Genomic DNA, 8,008 nt, shown 5'->3' on the forward strand with positions numbered 1-8,008 from the left:
CCTGGCAAGTGAGCATATCCTGTTGGTAAGATAGCTCTGGAAGTGGCCTTTGGAGATGATCATGATTCCAGGTCGGAAACATTGATGTTTGAAGTGGTGAAAATCCAAAGTCCATATCACGCCCTGTTTGGGGGACCGGCCTACGCCAAGTATATGGCACGGCCCTGTTATGTGTATTTGCAGCTCAAGATGCCGGGTCACAAGGGGACAATAACGGTTCACGGAAGCCGTAAAGTTGCTTTGGAGTGCGAGGAAGGAGATGCGGCCTACGCAAAGTCAGTTTGTGCCACCGAGGAGCTGAAGTATTATAAGGACAATGTTGATCCTAAATACAAACCGGTGAAACAGTTCCTCCGCCGGTTTAACGAAGAAAGACGCAAGGCGATTGGAGAAGAGGTAGCCAGGCTCTTAGCAGCTGGCTTTATTGTTGAAGTTTTTCACCCTGAGTGGCTTGCTAATCCAGTGCTGGTCCTTAAGAAAAACGGCACCTGGCGCATGTGTGTGGATTACACAGATCTTAATAAGGCTTGTCCAGCAGATCCTTTTGCCCTCCCCCGTATTGATCAAATTATTGATGCTACGGCGGGTTGTGAGCGTTTAAGTTTTTTGGATGCATATTCTGGCTATCATCAGATCAAAATGGCAGTTAAGGACCAGGAGAAGATGGCATTCATAACTCCCTTTGGAGCCTTCTGTTATGTGTCTATGCCCTTTGGGCTCAAGAGTGCCCAGGCAACTTATCAATGGTGTGTACAAAATTGTCTTCACATGCAGATTGGCCGTAATGTACATGCTTACATGGATGATATCGTGGTTAAGTCCAGGGAAAATGAGACTCTGGTTGACGATTTGAAGGAAACCTTTGATAACCTAAGGACGTACAAGATGATGCTTAATCCGGCTAAGTGTGTCTTTGGTGTACCGGCAGGCAAGTTATTGGGTTTTCTGGTGTCCAGCAGGGGAATTGAGGCTAATCCGAGGAAGATCACATCCATCACTTCCCTGGCTAAACCGAAGTGTATCAATGATGTTCAACGCCTGGCAGGATAGATTGCCGCGTTAAGGCAGTTTATCAGCCGCCTTGGGGAGAAGGCAATCCCTTTGTATTAGATGTTGAAGAAGACGGATCAGTTCGTCTGGAGTTCCGCTGCTGATGAAGCATTTGAGGACTTAAAGCGGCAATTGCCCAATCCGCCTGTGCTCGCCGCTCCTATTGACAAGGAGCCGTTACTGCTATATGTTGCTGCTAATGCTCGTGCGGTCAGCGTGGCTATTGTGGTGGAGCGAAAGGAGGCAGGTAAGGAGCATCCGGTTCAACGTCCGGTCTATTATATCAGTGAGGTACTCATTGAGTCCAAGCAAAGGTATCCGCATTGGCAGAAGCTGGTGTACGGAGTTTTTATGGCAAGCCGGAAGCTTAAGCAATACTTCCAAGGGCACCCAATTACGGTGGTCAGTTCTTCTCCTTTGGGGGATATCATCCAGAACCGGGAAGCGACTGGCCGGATTGCCAAGTGGGCTATAGAGCTTGGGCCGCACGGATTGAAGTATGTGCCTCGGACGGTGGTTAAGTCTCAAGCACTTGTTGATTTCATCAATGATTGGACGGAACTGCAAGCACCTGAAGAAAAGCCGGATCACACATATTGGACCATCCATTTTGACGGATCCAGGCAATTGGAAGGCTCGGGGGCTGGAGTCGTATTAACTTCCCCACGAGGTGATAAGTTTTGTTACGTTCTCCGCTTAATGTTCCCTTGTACTAACAATGCAGCTGAGTATGAAGCCTTGCTCCATGGTCTCCGGATGGCTAAGGAGATGAATCTAAGTCGAGTTAAGTGCTTCGGTGACTCGGACCTCGTGGCTCAACAAGTGTCTGGCACTTGGGACTCCAAGGACCCACTCATGGCAGCATATCGTCGTGAGGTGGATATTGTTGCAGGTCACTTTAAAGGCTATCAGGTGGACCACGTGGACCGACGGAAGAATGAAGCGGCGGACGCCTTAAGCCGGCTGGGCTCTCAGCGCAAACCGGTCCCGCCCAACGTTTTTCTGGATGTGTTGCACAACCCGTCGGTCAAGCTCCCTGGTGAAGCGGATTTGGCTATTCCTGATCCGGAGGCTCAATTGGTGGCAGCTCTTCATGTCATTCCGGATTGGACGCTTCCTTACCTGGCGTACATGAACCGGGGCGAGTTACCAGAGGATGAGATTCTGGCCCGACAGATAATCCGGCGGTCCAAGTCCATGACTATTGTCAATGGCGAGTTGCATCATTGCAGTGTATCAGGGGCGTTTCAACGTTGTGTGTCTCCTGAAGAAGGCTGTGAAATTTTGCGTGAGATCCACGAAGGAGATTGTGGTCACCACGCCGGTTCAAAATCTTTGGTAGCTAAAGCGTTTCGCCATGGCTTCTATTGGTTAACTGCCCATGCTGATGCGGAGGATCTGGTCAGACGATGTGACGGTTGCCAAAAGTTTTCAAGACGTGCTCATGTGCCGGCTCAAGAATTGAGAATGATTCCAATTACTTGGCCGTTTGCGACTTGGGGGCTGGATATGGTTGGGCCTTTCAAAAGGTCCAAAGATAAGAAGACTCACCTCTTGGTGGCGGTTGACAAGTTTACAAAGTGGGTGGAGGCAGAACCTGTTAGCAAGTGTGACGCAGCCACGGCGGTTCAGTTCATCAAAAAAGTGATTTTCCGGTTTGGCTTTCCACACAGTATCATCATAGATAATGGTACCAATTTGTCCAAGGGTGCCATGAAGGAGTTCTGCAAACGGGAGCATATCTGGCTTGATGTTTCATCAGTGGCACACCCACAGTCCAATGGTCAAGCAGAAAGGGCTAATCAAGAGATCTTGAGAGGCATCAAGCCCCGGCTCATGGTTCCTTTGCAGAGAACGTCGGGTTGTTGGGTAGAAGAATTACCATCTATGTTATGGAGCATCAATACCACACCGAACAGATCAACAGGATACACACCGTTCTTCGTTCTCCCCAGTGATATCCGTCATGATTCACCTCGTGTGATGGCTTATGTTGAAGCAGACAACGAGACAACACGGCAAGATGCTTTGGACCGGTTGGATGAAGAGCGTGACATAGCAGCCGCCCGATCGGCGATTTACCAACAGGATCTTCGTCGTTATCACAGTCGCCGAGTTAGAACCAGAACCTTTCAGGAAGGATATTTGGTGCTTCGGCTCATCCAAGATCCGACTGATATGCATAAGCTATACCCACCTTGGGAGGGGCCTTTCATGGTTAGCAAGAATCTGCACAACGGGTTATACCATCTGATCGATATTCGAGAGCATAAAGACTCACGTACATCAGAGGAGGAGACCAACAGGCCATGGAACATAGCTCATCTTCGGCCTTACTATACCTGAGCCATTGGCTCTACTTATGTACATATTACGACGATGTATATATTATGATTAAATATAATAAACCGGAACCTCAGCTAAAGCGGGGTATCTGTTCTTTTACATCATGTGTGGTTACACGGAGTTGTTCTAAAGCGGCCTCCGGTTTACCCCTTGAGTTAGCTTTTCAAAAGCATCGTGTTATATCAATTGGGGGCTTGGTTGTGTCCGAACCAATGCAATACCTCTTGATAGGCGAGAGCCACCAGATCACTTGGGGACTTGGTCACGTCTGAACCAGTCATGCCTCTTGATCGGCCTAAGGCCACAGAATCACTTGGGGGCTTGGTCGAACCCGAACCATTGCCATGCCACTTGATCGGCGTAAATGCCATGGTTTCATTTGGGGACCTAGCTGACTTGAACCATAGCTACACCTATCGGGAGCTTGGTCGTGTTCGACCATGGTAACGCCATCTGATCAGCTCAAATAAGCCTGTTTTTGCAAACGGTTTTGTCATTGCCTTTGCTTTACACTTTTCTTTGAAAGATATTTCTTTCTTTTTATTGCGTTTTTTAAACCGACAAAATTTTAAACCGGTTCACACTGTCTATTGACGGAACACGGTCCATTTTAATCTGGAGACTATTTGCTCGGTTTGATTTTTTTTCCTATTACGGAGTAACACGGTGTTTATTATAACCTGGCACGGTTTACACGGTAAACCGGTATCATATATATACAGGAGCTGCTATCTCCTCCAACAGTGTGGGTTTATAAACCTCCGCTTCAAGACTGGCCAAGCCAACTTCACGCCCAACGATGGCAGGTATTATGTATCTCAAAATTTGGTCATATACTTAAAATTTCGGATGTTTTGATTTCATATATGCAGACATCATATTCCGCCTGACGGTACAACCGCGGTGGCACTTTAAGATTTTTTATTGCAGAAAGTACTTTGGAAAGTTCATCACCCAAAGGAAGAGCAAGTTGCAGTAATTATGCACGAAGGCATATCAACATCAAGAGTATCAGCTAGCCTATTACAAGGCAACACGGTGCCCACAATAAGATCATTGTTTTTCGCAAGGGAGAAGCAGTTTTAAACCAGCTTCCGGTTCAAGCTTGGTCACCAGCCTGGCCTGATGGTTGTGGATCATCCCGCGCCGCTTCAGCTTCAGTTTCTCTACCCAGCGGCTGGAAATCAACAGTTGTCCAGTCGATTCCCATTAATGCTTGAAAGACAGCTTCATCATGGATCAGCAACGACGGGTCAATATCGGGAGCGTAAGTATGCTTACGGATTGGAGGGATAAGATTTTTCGCTTCATGAATTGGTGCAGCTACTCGCTTGTTTTGATTGTCATATTGGGCTTGATAATGAGACAAGTTTGCTTCTTCAGCCAATTGACAAGCTAGCGGACGCACCTCCCGGTTTATTGCTCGCAGATCCGCTTCACTAAACTCTAACCCGTCTTCCTTCAAGCTGGGATAGCCCTGAGCCGCTTCAATAGGATCAAAATCCGGCACCCAAGCTTTTGCCCGGATTAAGGCATTGATCGCGCCGGTTCGAGCAGCAGATTTCTTCAGCTCTTCAACCCGGGCAGGAAGCACCGACAGTTTCGTCAGAGTGTCCGGTATCAAAGTGGGCGCCGGTTTGTTGTGGGATGCAGTATAGATTATACGCTGTGCACCAGTGTACAGTTGTTCGATCAACGTATAGGCGGCTTTCAATTTCTTCCGCACATCTGACCCCAAGTGACCAATGCATGTCCCTGAAATATCATAAAGGGTTAACAAACCGGCAGCTCTGTAAGACGGCAGAATCAATTCAGAAGTCAAACCGGCTTACCAAAGATAGCAGTGGTCATGGCATGCACGTGCCGCTTTATGCTGGTCAGTTCATCCGCCACCGGTTTTAGTGCAGCCTCGGCATCTTCTGCTCGTTTGATTAAAGCGGATTTTTCAGTGGCCCAATCCGCCCGCTTCTTCTTGAAGCTCTCCTTAAGCTGTTCCATGGCGCTTAAAGCGCTGGTTAATTCCTCTTTTGCTTTGGAGGTTTCAGCTTGTTGGGATTTCAGATTTTCTTGGAGATCGGCGACTTGGCTTTCTTTCGTCTTCAGCTCAGCCTGCATGCAGACAGTTATATGATTCAGCAAAACGGTACAAGGATTGAAGTACCAACCACATAACAAGTTATGCACTTGGCACTTGGGGGCTAATGCATATTCGATCTTCATCTTTCAATTGCTTACAAAGTCCCAAGATCAATACAAGTATTCAACTTGGCACTTGGGGGCTAATGGCTATTTGCTCGTATATATTCTGATGCGGCGATCTCAATTACTTAAAGTCCCGGTTTAACTACGCTAAGTTGAACCGGCCCTTGGGGACTACATCAGCGAATTTCAAAGCATTAAGATTTATATTAGTAAGTCCCGGTTTGAAAGAAGATTACAAACCGGCCCTCGGGGGCTAGGAGCGTCAACAAGAATTGAAATATACAAGCAGGAAAGAGCATATGGAAGTTACCTCATATTTATCTTTCATCATGTTAACCAGACCGGCTTCATAGTCACGACTGGTATACAGCCGGTTCAGGTAGCCGGAATGGATATCTTGGGCGTTCAGAGCAGCGTAAGTCGCCAGATCAGCATTCCACTTGCCTTTGCCAAAGGCAGCAAATTCTTCCTTGGCAGTATGTTTGGACAAAGCGACAGGATTGCTTGGCTCTGTATGGCCAATGCCAGTAATGACAACCTCATCATCCTTGGCATCGCCGGTTTGCACTGGGGCTGTTGGCTTGTCAGTAGGCTTTGTCGGACCGGTGGATTTCTCAATCCGGATGGAGCTTGTGGGCTGATTGACAGGACTTGAGGTATCAATAGGTCTCTCTTCAGCAATAAGATCGTCGTCTTGCTGCGGTGGATCATTGGGTATATCCTCAGGAATAGCCGCTTCAAGATCTGGTGTTTTGCCCGGTTCAAGGACGGCATCCTCTTCGGCCGCTTTGTCCAGGCGAGCCTTCTTGCTTGGCCTAGGCTTGGCCCTGAAAGGAATAACAAAATCAAATACAGCATATGTTCCAAGGTGATGTACTGCAAATATTATGATAAGTATAGCTTACCCAAGCACCGTTTTGAGCGGTGGCAGCTGAGTAGCCGATGACTCGCCAGAGGATGAGTGGGAAGTAACCTGGTAATCGGAGTCAGATGGATTAAGAGGTTGACGAAAGCAGCCCGCTTTAGGACAAGCACTGACAAGCAAATTAGAGACCTCTGAACGGCGTTTCCGAACCGGACTGTTCGGTAAACCGGCGGAGGTAACTACCTGGCCGCTGTGCCGGGTTGTGCGACGAGCTTCGTGCTGTTGGGTCTTCATAAGAAATTTGGGATCCAAATAAGCAAGAGGATGAGAAAATTTAACTTTCCGGTTTGCCTGACGGATTTTTAGTGAAGGCAAAGGTTCTGAATCGGAAGAGAGAATAATTACCTCTGCAGCATCAGCATGGCTGGCTTCGGCATCATCCTGACAAATATCATCATCAATAAGACGCATGAAAAATAAGCCAAGTGAGTCAAGCCCTACCTCAAGGTCCGGATTATCCACATCATCATCAGGGGCCGGATTAGAGGATGCAGTGGTTCTTTTCCTGTGGGCAGTCTTCTTCACAGCTTTAGTCTTTTGCCGGGTTGCTCTTTCCGGTTTGTCTGGTTTTTCTGGTTTCTCCTGCGGCAGTTTCTTGCTCCAAAACGGATCATTGCCCTGGTTACACAGACACTGATATTAAACAATGACCAGATATATCAATAACAGATTCAGCAAAAAGAAAAATCAAACTCTTACAGCTGGCGGTTTGTTGGTGGCACAGAAGGGAAGCAGGCCGGTTTTAGCACAGATGTGTTCCGGTTCATTCAGCATCTTATTCACAGCCTCTGTGATTTCTTCATCGGTGAGCTGGATGTTGGCATGTCGCAGTGGGTCATCAACACTGCCAGTATACTCGCACATCAAACCGGAGCGCTGACTAAGGGGTAGTATGCTCCATGATATCCAACAGCGAGCGAGATCAACCCCTGTTAAACCGTTGGCCATAAAGGCTCTGAGCTTGGACAGTTGAGGAGCGTATTTGCTTCTCTCTTTGGCAGTCAACCTTTGCGGAAAGGGGTGTGTATTGCTAAGCCGCTCCGGACGAAAGCCAGGCAAAGGATTTTCACCAGCAGGGGAGGTGTCTTTGCAATAGAACCATGTTTGATTCCACTCTTTGGGGTGGCTATGCAGCTTGGCATGAGGGTATGTGACCTCTTTCCTTTTCTGAATCGCCACACCGCCCAATTCCGTATTGGAACCATCAGAAAACTCAGTACGGCGGTTTAGATGGAAACAGTCTCTGAACAACTCCACTGTGGGCTCCTCTTGAAAGAACGCCTCACAGAGCACTTGGAAGTGACACATGTTTGTAACAGAGTTGGGACCAGTGTCTTGTGGGTGGAGTTGAAAATCGGCTAAAACGTCCCGGTAAAATTTAGAACCGGGCGGCTTAAAGCCCCGGGCTAAGTGATCTACGAAAACGACGACCTCTCCTTCTTGAGGTGTGGGAGGGCATTCTTTGCCAGGAGCCCTCCAATGGAT

Source organism: Triticum aestivum, chromosome 7A, assembly GCF_018294505.1.
Source record: "Triticum aestivum cultivar Chinese Spring chromosome 7A, IWGSC CS RefSeq v2.1, whole genome shotgun sequence".
Taxonomy (NCBI): domain Eukaryota; kingdom Viridiplantae; phylum Streptophyta; class Magnoliopsida; order Poales; family Poaceae; genus Triticum; species Triticum aestivum.